Source organism: Canis aureus, chromosome 16, assembly GCF_053574225.1.
Source record: "Canis aureus isolate CA01 chromosome 16, VMU_Caureus_v.1.0, whole genome shotgun sequence".
NCBI lineage: Eukaryota > Metazoa > Chordata > Mammalia > Carnivora > Canidae > Canis > Canis aureus.
Genome location: NC_135626.1, coordinates 31,251,114 through 31,269,079, shown reverse-complemented (window position 1 = coordinate 31,269,079; position 17,966 = coordinate 31,251,114). Strand labels below are relative to the sequence as shown.

Below are 17,966 nucleotides of genomic sequence, written 5' to 3'. Positions count from 1 at the left end.
TACCCTCTAATTGTTGGATATATAATTTGTTTATTTCTACTAAATTAAGTTTGTTAATTTTGTTATTCTATGTCCTTTTAAATATTTTTTTTTTCTTTGGGACACCTGGTGGCTCAGTGGTTGAGCCTCTGCCTTTAGCTCAGGTCATGATCCCAGGGTCCTGGGATCAAGTCCCTTATCAGGCTCCACAAGGAGCCTGTGTGTGTCTCTGCCTCTGAATCTCTCATGAATAAATAAAATCTTAAAAAAATTTTTTTTTATTCTATTCTCCTAACCTACCAATTACAGGGAGACATTTGTTAAAATATCCATTCTGTTTGTCAATTTGTTAACTTTGATTTATATATATTGAGGCTATAGTATTAATCACAAACAAGTTTATAACTGCTACATTTCCTCCTCTCATTAGGTCAGGAAACGTTATTAGGGATCATGAAGTCTATTTTAATATTACTATAGCTACATCAGCTTTCTGTTAATAATTTCTATACCTTTTCCCTTTATTTCCAGTTTTCTATATCCTTAAGTTTAAATGGGTGCCTTATAAACATGTATCTAGATTCTCTCTTAAGATTTATTTGTGAGAGAGAGAGAATGTGGTGGGGAGGGGCAGAGGGAGAGGGAGAGAGAGTCTGTTAAGCAGACTCTGCACTGAACAAGAGCTGGATGCAAGGCTCTATTCCCAGGACCCTGAGATCATGACCTGAGCTGAAACCATGAGTCAGATGCTTAGCCACCTGTAGATTCTCTTGTATCAATCTCATAATCTTTGTTCTAAGTACTAAACTCAGTCCATATACATTTATGGTGATTATTTGCATAATTTGATTTATTTCTATCACCTTACCCTACAAGTAAAAACTTAGTCCATTTATGTAGAGGTTATCTTCAAAGTCAAAAATTAATCAATGTTTCTATACATTTTCTGAACTAGAACTGTGAAACATTTGAACTTTAATCATATAACTCCCAACTTAAATGTTACTTTTGCCCAGTATTTTAGTTCCACTTTTTTTCAATCAACTCCCCTCCCATTAAAGGTTATTTAGGTATATCTTTACAGATTTCTTTGATCAGTATTTATTCTCAAAACTCATTGTGGTTCAATTTTCTTCTTCCTAAAGAACATCTTATATAGAAGGTTTTTTCAGTGAAGATGAGTGGTAAAACCCCTTAGTTTTGCTTTTCTGAGGATAATAATAACACCTTTATTGTGGGTATAGGATGCTTCACAACATATTATTCCAACAGTAACTCTACTAGTATCTAGTATGTATTATCCCTGGGTTACAGATGAGGACATATCTCTGAGAAGGTTGGCTTACTTCACCAGTGAGTAACTGATGAAAGCAGGACTCTACATGGAGCAACTTGACTCCAAAGCTCAAAACCCTAATTTCCCAATGCACTAGGAAGGGAAGTTAGAGTTGGGGTAGGGATCAAAGGGGTGGATGCAGGAGTCTAATAGTGATGTTCCAAGAATAAGAGTGCTAAACAGAGCAGTTGCAGCTTCTGGAGAATACTTAGGACATTTCCTATGCCTCCATTTAAGTTTTGCTTTGTTTTGTTTTGAGAAAAAACAAAAATTGAAAGGCTATGCATCTCAAAGTTATACCTTCTCAAAGTAGGCTGACTCTCAGGTTCTTCTACGAACCTCCCATCAAAACATAGTTCTAGCTTCCAAATGAGCCCTCAGGGGAGGTGATAATTCCATAAGTCTTTTTAGTAATTAAACAGCCTTCAAGCACGACTTTTCTTTCACCTTGTCTGATTTTTCCTTTCTTTGGTCACCAGGAACTTTCACCTAGCTTTGCTTAGACACCACCTCTGGTTTTCCCAAGACACTGGCATTCTATTACATGCCTCTCATGTGTCCTGGTGAATTCCACGGACTAAACTATAATCTAAAAAAATATCAGACAAGAGGTATGGAAACTGAAAGGAACTCAGACACTGAAGTCACATGTTCCAGTTCTCTATTAACTCTGCTGACAGAGACATCTGGAGTGTGTCCCTAACAGTCATCCTTTCCAACAGTTGATGGGAACTATTTGTAGTCCCCAGCCCCAAGCTCTTGCTCATGCAATTCTACTCATCCAGAATTCTTTCTGAGTATTCCCTACTGGGGTAAATGCCACCCACCTTCTCAGAGTGGCCCACCACCCACCTCTCACTTAGCTTTCCTTCTTTAACCCACATGGTTTCCTCCCAAAGCTGCACAAAAGCAGTTCAAAGTACTGTCCAACTGTTCCTATCTTTATCTTTTCTTCCCTGGTAGATTATGAGCTCCCCATATGCAGTGAATTATTTCTTTGTAACCCCTTATGGTAATTGCATAAAAATGACAGCATAGTGGAGGCTCAAACAAATTTATGCTGATTAAGTGACTATGTTCTGTGATAAACTATAGCTGTTAATAACGATTACCTCCCCAAGATATGTGAACATGTAGAATAGAGAAAATAGAATTTTCAAATCAAATGCAGGTAGGGTCAAGTCTAAGGCTTGATTGAGTATACTGCTGAGTAGTTATGTGATCTTGGACTATTATCTTACAGCTCCAAATCTATGTTTTCACGTAAAAATGAATTTCCAAGGATCTCTGAGGATTAAATGAAATTGTCTGTCAAAGTGGCTAGCACTGGGCTAGGACATAGTAGAGGCTCTAAATGTGTCAATGTTCCTTTTATTTCCAAGGAGAAAGATTTCTTGGCAAATAAACTCACATTACCTCAGTTTCTACAGAGCAACAACCTCAAGAAATCATTGTATGCAAAATAAATGCTCTTAATTTCAGTCCCTGATCTCATAACTGAGCTTCTTGAAATATAAACCAATAAAAAAACTAGACAGTTTGTTTAAATACATGGATTGGGTGATTGTGATGAACTAAAATTTGAGAAACTTGGATATAAAATACACTTACTTTGAACCAATTTCATTGTAGTCAAGATTCTGGTACACCAGCTGGACAAAACCTCTTCTTACAGAAATCTATCTTGAAAGTGATTATTTCTTCCTGTTTATGCTTCTTATCACAAAAACACGCTTTACTTACCATGCATAAATATATATTATCAAACTATTAAAGCATTTGAGGAAATAGCAAAAAGTTAGAAATACTCTAAATGTCTATCAGTAAGGGACAGTTTCTTGGTAGTCACATGATGCAATTACATTCAATAGTGTGAATTCACTAGATCTACATGCATCTAACAACATGGATCACTCTCTAAAATATTGTTAAATGAAACAAGTTTCTAAACATTCACATAAATATTGCAAAATACGAGAGAGTATTAAGTTTTTGTGTATACTAGAAATAAAAACATATGGACTAGAAGGATTCATGCAAAATTTACAATGAGAATTAACTGTAGGTAAGGAGAAGACTGGAATTAATGAAATATAGAGACATCTATTTAAGAGAAAAATGAGAAAAAGAAATTTTTAAAATAGGTAATTTGTCAATTTCGCATTTATCAATTTTCTATCATGACTACATGAATGTTAGTAATACTTTCCATGTTTTTTTTCTATTTAGGTTTTCTTTTCCAAATTAGAAAAGAGTAGTTATTTGAAGTTTAATGTCTGAAAACATTATGAGGGAAATAAAACAGCTATAAAGCAATGAGTGATAGAGATAATAGAGTAACATAAAATAGCAGAAGAAAAGACATGAGTCAGCTGTGATTTCTGTAATTACACTGATTGAATTTTGTGGTTATTTGGGAAAAGGAGGTTCCATTCCCACACGTAACAGTGTTACAAAACAGCAGCTTGAGGTTTCAGGGGCACCTTGCTTCTGATAGGCACGTCTTTCACAGGGCTTTTGGGAATAACTTTTCCAAGACTCATCCTGGCTCCTAAAACTTTCAATCAAATTACACACAAACAGAACCACCTGAACATTACAATTACCCTGTCCTGTCACCTTCTGTATGGAGTAATCCTTATTAATGTTCTAGCACTTCAAAAACCAGGAGATAGGGACGCCTGGATGACTCAGCGGTTGAGCGTCTGCCTTTGGCTCAGGGTGTGATCCTGGAGTCTGGGGATTGAGTCCTGCATTGGGCTTCCTGCAGGGAGCCTGCTTCTCCCTCTGCCTGTATCTCTGCTTCTCTCTGTGTCTTTCACGAACGAATAAATAAAATCTTAAAAAAAAAAAAAAAAAAAAAAAACAGGAGATAGCATTTTGTAAGAGATCTAACAATGTGCCCCTGTGATGTCCCAGCATATTACATACATTATTTTAGTTCTCATGAGGTAACATGCTACCATATGTTACAGGTGAAGAAATGGGTACTTATGAGATTAAGACCCATAGCCAAAATGGGGTGACTATAAAGTGTCATGTGTCTGAGTCCCCACAGAAAACATCTCTACTCTTTCCTGCTAAGAGGGAAAGTATGTGGGGTTAGGCAATAGCAAAATAAATTATGTTGGAGGCAGAAGGGCAATTATTTGTGTCTTAAGTGGTGGGAGTGTGATTATCAAAATGTAGAAAGCAGACCGTCTCTGGATGGCTGATGGCAGATTTTCCATCACTCTTAATTACTATTCAATTACATTCAACATGTCTGCAGCAACGATAACATTGACTAGAAACTAAGCAGAAGGTTCTGCCTTGATTGATTTTACCTTATCTTGGAGCCCCCAGCCCTAGAGCTCACCTCCAGCCAGACCCCAAGCAAAAGCCCACTAACATCCCTTGCCATGCACCTGCCATCAGTTCAGCTTTGGTTAACAAACATGTAACCACTGAGAGACAGAAGTGATTTGCACTCCCATGTTTCAATATTCAAAAGCCAGTAGTCTTTTCTGCATACTAACTGACTTTCCTGTTTAAAAAGCAGCAAATAGAAGAGAATCTTAATTAATATTTGCTTGTAGTGAGAAACTTTAAGGAATAATCTTCTGGGATTAATCATAAACCTACTCCCTTTTATCTCATTCTGAGTTCTGTATGGGATACTTAAAATCCATAGGACTTCTAAAACATTAGATAGGAAAGAAACAGCCCACCTTGGTTTTCCCAATCTCTGCATTTGCCCATGCTTGACTGTCTCACTTCACAGGAGACAGCTGAATGAATGTTCATTTCCTAATAAATTCTTAGAGAAATAAAGACATGGGGAAAACTGTGACACAGGAGCTTGAGTAGTCAGCTATGAAGGCTGCATTCCATTAGCCCTTTAAGACTTTAATAGAGAGAAAGGCATTAACTCAAATTGGAGTCTATAAATGGTTCTGGTCATGCTGCCTAAGTTTGGGATTCCAAATACTACAAGGAAGCTTTGCCATGAAGTTTGTCAATTAATTCCTCAAGCCCAAAGGGGATTCGAAAGAAGATTAAGCCATATGCTACTGATTCATTTACACTTAACTCAGCAATATGTTGTTTAGAAAGTAAGATGGGTGGGGGGGAGCACAAGGGAACCTTGAAGTGCCTTTTTAATACCATTAAAGATTTATTTGCTTCATAACAGTAAAGTAGAGATTATTTCCCCAAATGTAATTCAAGTCTAATCTCACTTAACACCTTCAAAGTAAGGTGAGGTTGGAAACAGCTGGCTTTCAGCTGACTGTGCTCAACACATGCTTGAGAAGATCAGACTTCTGAATTGAGGAAAGGCAATCTATAGGAAAGAGCTTAAGGGAAGGGCTGATGACATTGCATTTACTGTTCATTTCTCTCCAGTGCTTATCACTCCTCCCAGTTCTTGGTGGGAAGATCATTTCATCTGCTTTTTCCAGCTGTTATGGGCTAAGTGTTGGGCAGAAGTCAATATGGAGACGAAACTTTTCAGTATATTCTTTTGTTTAAAAAAGTCACGTGACTCAAGAACCCAATGGTGGCACAATCTCCATATTTTCCTTTGCTTCAATTTGCCTTCTAACCCATCTCCCTCCACATTTCAAATGGTTCTCAAGCTTCTAAAGGCCAGAGGGGAACTGTTAACAAAGTGTACTGTGGCTGGAAGAAACCAAGGCAAATGAAGAAATCCCACATTTCTTCACATTATAAAGCCTAAATTGTCCTTTTATGGATTTCCAAAATAATATTTTCTATGTATAGGACACTATAATGGGTAACATTTGGAAAGATAATGGCTCCATTGATCATCTTCCTAGAGGCTGGCTATTAAGAAGGCAAAGGTGGTGGCACATCACAAATCTTCTCCTTGGATTTATTTATATCCTCTCTCTATTTTCTGAGGTAACCCAGAAACACATAGAGAGAAATTAAAATGCATAGATGGAATTCTGGAATGTTAGTGATGATGGTAACCATATAGTGTGATTCTCCCTGAATTCCTCCATTAAAAGAAAGCAACTAAAATAGCAAATCACACAGACAATATCCACAACAAAATTTTAACAAAGGATTATTTCTATGAACTCCAAAATATAAACAGGTGGGGAATGATCATGTAGAGCCAAAAGGCCCTTGTGATATCAGTATCTCTATGGGATGATGAAGAAGAAAGTCATGGGGCATTATGTACATTCTGAGAACAGAAGAACCCCTAAGATTGTGCATTCTCCAAAGATTCCTTGTTGACAACACAGGCTAGTTGAGGACAGCAGAAAACCCTGGGAGGAGCTGTCACACTTCCTTGTAGACATCCGGGTAACAAGGTATCTGTGGAGAAGTCTGAAAGTACTGAAAGAAAACATGACCTATCAACTCTCAAAACTAATCAACTCCCTTTCCCAGGACAAAGTCCCACACTGAGAAGAAACGACCAGAAGGAGATTCCAAATTGAGCAGGGAAGTGATGACAGGTATACAGGAAAAATAAAACCCTGATAAAGGTGGGGGACCACCAGAGGAGGCAGCTCTCAGAATGTACAACATACTTCACTTTGAGAAAAAGGAATCAAAGCAGCAGCCCTAGAGACCTGAAACTAGAATAAGTACTTCAACCCAACCCTTCTCCCTGAATGTACAGGAAAACCAGTTTCACATAAAAGTGAGCAATCAAAAAGAATGGAGGTAAAGCACTGTATCAAGTTCTCATGAGCAACTATAGAGAAGATGGACAAATTAACACCCGTACAAATAATAAAAATACACCAGAACAAGTCTGCAACACGAATCAAAACTGTAGCCTACTCTCAAATAAGCCAAAAGGCACATAGATATAAGATAAAGAAGTACAACATAAAAGTAGGTGAAATAAGATGAAGAAAAATAAACTGCCAAAAAACATTACAGAAATGAAAACTAAGAAGAAACACAAGAGTAAATGAAACACAAAAGTTAAGGGAAAAAAAGTAACAGGTATAGAAAAAATTTTCTAAAGAACCAATATACCAGGGACACCTGGATTGCTCAGTGGCTGAGCATCTGCCTTTGCCTTAGGTCATGATTCCTGGGTCCTGGGATGGAGTCCCACATCAGTTCCCCGCAGAGACCCTGCTTCTCCCTCTGCCTATGTCTCTGCTTCTCTCTGTGTCTCTCATGAATAAATAAAATCTTTAAAAAAAAAAAAAAGAATCAATTTTTTTTTTCTCCAACAGATTTATTTGGAAAGGAATGGATTTTGAGGAGAAAAAACATGGGGCAGAGGTATGGAATAGAAAATAAATACAAACGTAAGCTGTTTTTTTAATTGTTTTATAACCACAACAAATTCGTACAGAGAATGCCCTGTACAAAACAACACAATAAAGGTTCAAAGATCGAGGTGTTCCCCTAGGCAAGGCTGAAGATTTCAGTCTCTGGTATTTGGAATTTTAGTCCTTGGTTTTGGATGGATCACTGGGTGTGTGACACAGTCCATGCTTTTAACCAGATTTGAACAGAAGAATGGCCACTTGGCCCAGGTAGAAGTAGATGAAGTGTTTGGTTTCATGTATCACATAACTACCGAAGTTCCTCCCCACGATGCAGTGCCAGGTGGGGTTGTACTTCTTGTCAAACTCCTTCTTAATATGGGCCGCAATGTCCTTCTCTTTGTTATATTTCTCCAACGCCTGAGTCGCACACTCCACCGAGTCCTGTTGCATCTCCTCTGACAAGCTTTCCATTGTTATGTAACAAATATACCCAAAACTTAGGGCTTCAAACAATAATGACATATTATCTTTCATGGCTTCTGAACATCAGAGAACACATAAATGAGATCAATTATTTCTACTCCGTGAGGTCTACAGCCTCAGCTGGGAGGATTTGAAGGCTGGAATCGACCAAACACTATTCCGTCATATGCCTGGCAGTCAGTACTGGTAATTTTCTGAGTGCCTGGCTGGGTCTATTGGCTGGAACAGCTGTATATGGTCTTTCCAGGTGGTGTGAGCCTCCTTGAAACACAAAGGCAGGATTTCAAGGACAAGTATCCCAAAGAATGCCAGGAGGAAGCTGCATTATTCCTATGGCCTAATCTCAGAAGTTGTAGAGTATCCCTTATTATGTCATCCATTGGTCAGTGTAGTTACAAGGCATGACCCTGATTCAAGGAGAAGAAACAGACTCTGCTTGTGAAGGAAAAGTGTGTCAGTCCCGCTGTGAGGAGGACATGTTGGGAAAATAAATATGCAGACATGACCATCTTTGGAAAAATATATCTGGACACAAGACCTAATAGAATTTCTAAAGTACGGGCACCTGGGTGGCTGAGGTGGTTAAGCTTCTAACTCTTGATTCCAGCTCAAGTTATGATCTCAGGGTTCTAGGATCAAGCCCTGAGTCACCTCTGCTCTCAGCAGGGAGTCTGCTTAAGGTTTCTCTCTGTCTCCCCCAGCTGACATGTTCACTAACACAAGCAAAGATAAATAAATCTTAAAAAATAATAATAATTTCTGTAGTAAACCAACACAATGAGACAAAACAAATTTCAAACTTTAATTGAAGAAAGCTTCCCTAAAAGTTTTACCTAAAATAAAAAAAGTGTTGACATTATGTTCTATAAGGGTACACAACTAGCTGGGGAAAAAAAAAATCAACCCAGAAGAACCCAAAATAAGACATTCTAGTAAAGTTACCAAACTATAAAGAAAAAAGAAAAAAATTCCTTTGGACATTCATGCAAACCAACCAATTCACTTATAAGGAAAATAAAGTGTCATCATATTTTTACACCAGTGCATTATTCCAGATAACAACGGAATAATATGCTAACTTACTATAGGAAAGAAAACATGAAACAAGAATTTCATACACAAATGGACTTTTTAGTTATAAAGCTCATAGATAAACTATTATGAGCATGCAAGGATTTGGAGAATATAGTTCCTTTGTGCCTTTCCAGAGGAATTACTAGAGAATAAGACATTCTAAATGAACCAAGAGAGATTGATATAAAGATTGGTGGAAGATACATTCTGTAAAATACAGATTCTGGCTGTGACTTTGTCTATCACAGAATTAATAGTAGTGTTAATTGGCATAAATATGACTTTAAAAATATCAACTTCTATGCTCCCAAATATAAAATGAATGATGATATGTCCTTGAACTTTGTGGCCTGAAAAGACTATGAAAATCCTTCCATGAAAGCACAGGTTCATCATTATAACTGATTTATATTGTGTGATTAAGATCCTAAAGCCAATATTTATCTAATTTATTAGGTTTTCTAATTAAAATGAGTGGTGCTTTCATAGATATCCTGAGGATTTCAAATTGCATAGGTCATAATGTGACTACTTAATGCAGCACTGAGGTCTTGTCAATGGACTCAAATTGACAAGAGCAACTAATTAATGTTACTAGAAGACAGTAATACAGCCGTATTTGACTATTTTTTAATTGACTCTCAATAAAACTGTTCTCTCACTATCTTTAGTTGGAATATACAAAAAATATTCCCTATTTCTTCAAATTATCCCACTATTGCTTAGAAGGTATAACTATGCCTATTTTTAAATATCCTAGAAACATATATGAAGATCTCTTAAAAGGAAAAGTTGTGAGATGTTTATAACAAAATGTTCAATTTTATAAGCAACAAGATCAATAGCAATGGCTATTTAAGTTCATAAACTTCTCAAACTTTGAATAAGGGAAAGGAAACAGGTTTACACTGGCTGTTCCCTCTGTCCTGAACATACTTCTTTCAGATATCCACCTGGCACACTTCCCCACCCCCTTCAAGTTGGCTCCTTCTAAGGGGGAACATCTAGCAGCACCTCACTTAAAAAGGAATTCTCCAACCTTACTCTCTGCTTATTTGTCTCCATGCTTTCAGTCTGATACAAAATACGTTTGTTTTGTTCACTACTATACTCCCAGTGCCTAGAAAAGCACCTGGCACATAGAAAGCGTTCAATAAATACATTTGGATGAAAGAAAAAATAGTGGGTCAGGGAAGGTTCTAGATGAGCCTTGTGATCAAAGGTTAAAAGTCATATGGCAAAGCAATTTTTGCCTTCCAAGCCCTGGAACCCTATCCCAAAACTTAGCAATTAGCTCTCTTATGCTTGTTATATATGCAGGATATTCAAAGATGTTACATTATCACTCAGGATCATACACTGTGTAACTGGGATACTTACTATGAGGCTACGTCTTCAGGTACAAATTCAATGTTCTTGCCACATTAACAGATCCTTCTTAGTAATCTAGTTAGTCACTGGAGTCCACAGATGTTACAATGAGCTTTAAAATCTCAACTACAAGGAAAATGGTGAAAATACTATAACTATAAAGTATAAAGTAAAAGAGAAAAAACAAGTATTTAATGGAACCCAGTGGTTCTCAATTGGGGCAGTTTTGAACCCCAGGGGACATTTGTCAATGTCTGGAGACATTTTTGTCGTTACATATGGGAGAGTACTACTGGCTTCTAGCAGGTAGAGGATAAGGATACTGCTAAATGTCTTACAGTGCATATAGTACATAAAATTAGCAGTCTCCAGATGTCAAGAGAGCTGAGGTTGAGAAGCTCTGACAATCTGAGACTTACGTACACCCAAGAAGGACTAAGGCACCATGGAATCCAGTATAAGGGATAGAACTATTCTTACCACATTACCTTAAATCATTTAGTTCACTGTTTTCATTTTAAATGTTATTCTTTAACCAATGTACTGTGCTTACATATAAAACCCTTTAATTGGTATTTAATTACTGTTCAATTCTTTTTCTTGTAATTAACTCATTAAATGTCTTACTAAGTAAAAACACTAAGCAAATGAGCTAATTAGTGTCTAATTATCGGTTACTAAAGATTACTATAAATGACTTACAAATGGCTAGCTTCTTTACTACTACTGAGAATTTCAATTGCTAACCCTAAGTAATTGACTGCAATTTATGTAGCTGGGTGTATATGTAAACTGCATGACTGTTAAAGCTGAAGCAAGAAACCTTCATCATTTTTCTGGGGGAAGAAGTACATTAGCAAAAGGAATTTTTGGATTCATGACCACATGCCTCCATCCTGCGGCAGAGCGTGGAATAAAGAGTGGCATATTGGAGACAGAAAAGAAACAGACTGTGGAAGGACTAAACTAAGTTAGAGATTCTGGCTTAGCCAGCACTGGAACATTGAGAGGGAAGCTCTAACTTAAACCAGGGATCAAGAGTCAGAGTCTAACCACTCCAGAAGGTAGGTTTTATTATTATGAACTATTTCATTTATATTACTATCACCTGCTTTTCAAGTGGAGAAACTAGGTACAGAGGGGTTCAGCTGCTTGCCCAAAGACACAGAACAAGCAAACAGATTCAAACCAGCAATCTAGCACCAGAGTTGTTCTCTTTTTCATTAGTAAATGACGCCTTCTTCCTACTACCATGAAAACCCATCTGCCTTTGGCTCAGGATGTGATCCCAGGGTCTTGGGATCAAGTCCCACATTGGGCTCTCTGTGGTGAGCCGCCTTCTCCTCTGCCTATGTCTGTGCCTCTCTCTCTCTCATGAATAAATAAACAAAATCTTAAAAAAAAAAAAAACCAGCATACAAAACCTACCATTGCATAATGAAGTGGATAGGTTTGTTTCATTGTTGAATTTAGTTTCTAATCCTAAAGAATGGTCAATTTCATAGGCACACTCCCTGGCCTTGAGACACCATGCCATTGGACAAGCTTTATTTTTTAAAATATTTTATTTACTTATTTAGCACATGTGCATGCCTGAATGGAGGGAGGGGCAGAGGGGAAGGTAGAGAGAGAATCTTAAGCAGACTAAGTAAACTGGGCAGAGAGCCCAACATGGGGTTCAATCTCACAACTCTGAGATCATGACCTGAGCTGAAATCAAGAGTCAGACACTTAACCAACTGAGCCACCCAGACACCCCAGATAAGCTTTGAATCAAATATAAATAGGCTTTAAATCAAATATGTAGCTTTAAATCAAATCAAGCAGATCTGGGTTTGGGTTTCCACTCTGCAGATTACTCTTCATGTGACTTTTGGTAAGATACTGAATCACCTCATTTTTTTTTCATCTGTAAAATGGGGATAATAATGCTTATTCAAAAGATCATCATGATGATTAAAAAAAGATCATATAAAATGTTTACACTAGAACCTGGCATATACGAGGTGTTCATTTACTTTTATTGCTATAGCAAATAGGAATCTGGAAAAATTTTGTTGTAATTATGCTAAAATGAAGTGTTCTATACCCTGTAAATCAAAAGCAACATAAGAGAAGTTTCTTGTTTCTGTGCAACAGAAGTTTTCTTTACACCTCATAATTGTATAGAGTAGTGGAATTTGTAATTAAGGGAGTGGCAAAAAAAAAAGGATAAAGAAATATAAGGAGAGAGCTTTGCAAAGTGGCAGAATCATAGCAAATGAGGTTTATCCAAGGTGCAATTATTGCTAATTGTAAAGAAATATAAGGAGAATTGCCATTTTTGTGGAAGCTAATCTACTCCTATTTCCTATGGGTACACCAAGAAAGAAGAGCCCATAAACTCATTTGCTCTTTCACCACCCAACATTTATTGAGTGCCTACTATCTACTAGGACGAAGATACTCACTTGAAATAGAAATTTTTAAGATAAAAGGAAATAATTTATGGTAGGAGACAATGAGTTTTTTCTATTCCACAAATATTTACAAAATCCTAGTAGTAAAAAGGCAGGAGAGACCATCAAGACCTCAGCCTCTTCTGGAACTTAGCATGAGCAATTCTGTGTGATGTAACAGGAGGCAGGATGCAAAGAGCACCTTCTTCAGATCTAGGGTATCACAGCAGTTTCTCAGTGAAATGCTCTCTAAATCAAATCTTGAAGGATAAGTAAACACTTCCTGAGCCCAGAGGCACTGTCACACTGTGGAAATGAAAATGAACACGTGGCTTAGAATCCCAGATCTGACAGTCCTACTCCCTGTGTAACACCAGGCAAGTTATTTAACTGCTCTATGCTTCAGTTTCCCCCTTTACAAAGTGAAAATAAGAGCACCTACTTCATCCTCCAGCAAAAAGTACTGAATACATCAATAAATGTAAAACCCTCAGAATTATATCTGACTCATAATTAAGTGCCCAATAAATTTTAGCCATCATTTTTAATCTTTCCAGTTTCAGTTCAAATGAGAAGTGAATGGCATGTACAAGGTTTCAGAGATAAGAACATGGAACCATTTGGAAAACTGCATGTAGATGGATCTAACCGGAGCAAAGCATTCCTCTAGGGGTGCAGATAGAGCCCATATCCTGAGGAAGAGGCCTGAGTACTTCTCTGACTAATCCAGATGTTATCATGATGCTTATGGGTTGTGGGAGACACAGAAGGATTTTTTTAAGCATGGATTGACTGGATCTAATTTCTAATTCAGTAAGAATGTGGAAAGCAGGCAGGCCAGAGGCAAAACTGGCTGTAAGAAGTCAGCTACAGTGCTACTGCAATTAGTTTCTCAGGTGAAAAGTTAAGGGTCTTAACCTACAGCAGTAGAGTGAGGAATGATGACTTTCTTGTAGGTAAGATGGTTGGGTTAAAGGTCTTGTTTTGACCTCCTATAAGACTGATCATAAATCTCTTACTCATATACTAGGGTTCACAGTATAAGAAGAAAGGTGTTTGTGTTTTTTGTTTTTTTTTTCCAGGGCTTGGATAACGTGGCTTTTCTTTCTCTTCCTGTTCCTCAGTAGACATTTACTTTCTAAATACTCCCAAGAATGATGCATTCTAAATGCTTGTAGACTTAGAAAGAATTCAGAAGAATCACTGGTCTCCATGGGCAGGCCAGCAGTCTACTTCTACATAAGACCCCTGAATAGAAGCAAAAGTAAATAGACATACATTGATTTATATCCCCAAGCCTGCCATATTACCAAGTCTACCTACCATGTGTTATGATATCTCCATGTACCATATTTCATTACAAGAGGTGGGAACAAATTTACTCAATCTCATCCATTCCACTGAATTAAATCATGTACTTTTGAAATAGGCATCTTAAATTACTAACAACTTGGGTTAGTGCTGTTTCCATAAAATATGCTAATACTTAGTTATGTTTCAGAGAAAGAACTAATTCATCAAGGCTAACTGAATGGTTTTAGAACTTCCTAAGAAGCGCAGATGAATGTGATTTCAGAATCATTTATTGTTAATGTGCAGAGCTAAATTTGTTGACAAAATTCCTCTGGTATTCTTGGTGAATGACTCCAGGTGCAGTTATTAAGGTCAAATATTATGGTGTCACTGTCAAGATTTTTTTCCTATAAAAACTAAGGGAGGATTACATGTCTCTTAATATACAGGTCCCTAATGAACTATGTCCCACCTGCAGCTATTAAAGCAAGATTCATCTCAATAAAATATGTGCTTATCAAAGTTCCAATTGTAGTCGTAAGAAAATCAAAGATTCATCACTTATAAAATCATAAAATTAAAGGGTAGAAAGGAAGTTGCATAGCTTATTCTCTATTCCCTTGGCTCTAGATGAGATAATATGTAAAACGGTATACTTCCCTTTGGTATGTGAAGGCCATCTGTTTGTGACACGTCTCCTCTGAGGGTCAGGGTTGTTTCAGCTGAGCTGGTGGGAAAGACAGCTGCCCCCTCTTTTTCTCACCATTCCACCTGAAAATTCTACCTTTGGGCATCTGCCAAAGATGCACATTTGGTCAAGAAGCACAACCTTCCAAGGAGAAGGACCATTTATCTTATCAAGGGTATTCAAGGATTTGTACTTTCCTGCTCCAAGTTCTAAACAGATTTATTTAGGACCAGCAGGAAGATGATATAGGACAGTAAATTTTCCAAGACAGCCCTTCTCTGAAAGCCTGTTCCAGAGACTGACAGCCCTCACAGTTTAGAATCTGAGTACAATCTGAATGTATGCCAAAAGGATTTAAAAAAAATATATGTCTAATCTTTCTCCTTTTTTACAATTAACAAACCCAGTGATATGAAATGACTCCCTTAGGTCAGTTAACTAGATAAAGGTAGACCAAGGATTAGAACTCAATTATCGTACACTGTCCAAATAATCTACATGGCTTATGTAGTGGAATATACTCCTGCTTTTACATCTCTTTTGAGGATTTTTATTTTCCATTTCAATATTAGAGGAAAGGGGATATTTGGCAAATTTAACCTCTGATTTGCAGGATAACTGGGATTTGAGGTAAATGGAGCAAATGTTTACAAGTTACTGACTGACTACTGAATTGTTTTACTACCTCAGATGATATGGCCAAATGCCCCCAACGATGGACATTTCTTGTTTTAAAAAAGTAAGGATCTCAGCAATACAAAGGAAAATGACACTGAATCCCCCCCATGATTTCTGGGTAAGTACATTTGGCACTGGTTCAGAACAGAGGACAAGACTGAATATGCATAGCTAAGAGAGCATGAGCTTGGAACTTTTTACAACTCTTCAGGAGTCTAGAGGAGCAACAAGGGAGAAGCAGCAATTATAGTTTCAAACTCCTATGCCACTTTCTCTCCCTCAGCCTTATAAAATAATCAAATGTACCAACCATTCCTTTCCTAGCTCTGCTTGATATTTAATTTAGTAGGGACTTGTGCTAAGGGCTGCATGCTTAAAAGGATTTATGAGCAGACTATTTGAAAGAAACATTATAGTTTCAGAATTTCAACTCAAACCCACTAAAAAGAGTGTTATTTCCTTGGAATCTCAATTCCTGCAACAAGGAAAACTGTGGAAATCAGAACTACTTTACCTAAAGGGCCCTTTGTGTCCTCTGCACATCTCCATCAGGACCACACATCATGACCACTAGAAATACGTTTGAGAGTGAGGTGGGGGAATGGGAAGTGAGCAGAAGCTCAGTGGTTAAAGTCACTGAAAAAAAAAATCACTTAGAGATTTCTACTGGTGTTGGCAGGTAGTGGGAAGACTTATAAAGCTAGATAAGTAGCCAAGAAATGGATTTTTTTAACCTTCCTATTTAAAGTATTTTAAAATGATAAAATGATAAAGAAACCATAGACTGAGAAATGTCTGTCAGGTCTAGTGGCCTTTTAAATATATAAGAATGGAATCTGGGCTATAGCCAAATCTGATGAACTTTCAAATAGGTATTTAATTGAAAAAAGAAAAAACAAAGATTGCTATAAATGAAACAATCAAGAGACAGAAAAAAAAAATCTCTTTTGTAGCTCTAGAACACTAGTCTGAATGAGGCTAGACCAGAAGTCAGCAAACTACTTATGTATAGGATCAGATAGTAAATATTTTAGGGTTTTCAGACTCAATCTGTCACAACTACTCAACTCTGCCATTATGGTGTGAAAGCACCATAGACAACTTATAGGCAAATGGGCTTGGTTGTGTTCCAATAAAAATTTATTTATAAAAGTAGGCAGTGGGGTGAAGTTAGCCTTCTGGTTGGCTGTAGTTTATGAACCTCTGGCCTAGACTTTGGTACCAGGCTGGCTACTTAGAATCCTAAGGGCATTAACACTGAGGACCTGCTGGGCCATGTGTGCACCCAAAATCAAAGAACAGGAACCAGCCACTCCAGTGAGACTGGTCTAAAAGGGTAGATAGTCTCAAGAGGAGAAAGTGACAATAATGCTTTTCAGTCTCACTATTCAAATAGAGGAACTATATTCCTTAGTCCCTGAGTGATTTGTTTACATTAGCTTAACAACTTAATCAAATATATCCAACATTTCAATAGTTTAATATGATACAATTTTAAAAAATCCTAAGGGCAAATTTCAAACTAAAATGTCCAAAGAAAAGGAAGATATGGGTGTTAAATGGAGGAAATTGAGTTTCCATACATGCCTTGCTGACAGATGCCAAATAAAACTTTGGAATATTCCTTGACTTTCTCTTAACTTGACTGAGATTTTCTCCTCTAAGATTCATGGATTTATGAATTAAGGATCTACTTCTGATGTGGTCTGCTTTAAAGCATCCTAATTTGTCAATAAAAATTGGATATCATACAACTGCAGAGAGAGGTAAGCTAGTGATAAATCCATCTTAATCTCTGAAGGAAAAAAAATCACAATGCATTTTATAAACATGAGGCATAGAAGTGGTGAAGACTGGCATTGAAATAAGAGACTAACAGACTTCACTAACTTTTCTCAATCCTCTCCCATGAACCGCCTTGTAAATTTAAAATGCAGAAATCACTAGCACATGCTTTAGAGTTTTTATTGGAGGAATTATGTCTTTAAAATTCACACACCATTTATCACTTTGTTTTATGCAGGGGAAAGGAAATGCCTAATGTCCATATGTGTTGTCATTTGTTAAAGGCTTTCCTTAGATATGATGATAAATCAGTCTCCAGCTGTGTGTCAGCAACACTGTCAGACCAAGAAAAGGAACCCGAGCTGCTTTTCATATTTTCAGCTTCTCTTAAACAGAATTTACTTCATCTTCATAGAATCAAAAACCTTAAAGGGAGAAGCTTTAGCAAGTCTCCTCCTTTATCACCTAAAATATTGCCCCTTGCACATACTGGTCTTCTTTTCAGTGCTATAAAGGAACTTCTCTAACTGCTATAATAGTTTCTCTTAGTAACAAAACTCCAACTTTTCTGTTTTGCCTTTGCTATTCAT

At 37.2% G+C, this 17,966-nt stretch overlaps 1 long non-coding RNA gene across 3 annotated transcripts in view; it reads right to left on the bottom strand.

Moving 5' to 3' along the window:
• Positions 1-17,966, bottom strand: part of LOC144285308 (uncharacterized) — a 135,892-nt gene that overhangs the window by 10,592 nt on the left and 107,334 nt on the right. The window contains exons 4-5 of one of the 3 annotated variants that reach the window (XR_013353614.1): positions 10,504-10,620; positions 7,509-8,512 (exon numbers count right to left, since the gene is read on the bottom strand). This is a non-coding gene — a long non-coding RNA (uncharacterized LOC144285308). Of the gene's footprint in view, positions 1-7,508; positions 8,513-10,503; positions 10,621-17,966 lie in introns of those variants that run through there. The other 2 variants (XR_013353615.1, XR_013353616.1) reach the window with 2 other exon arrangements.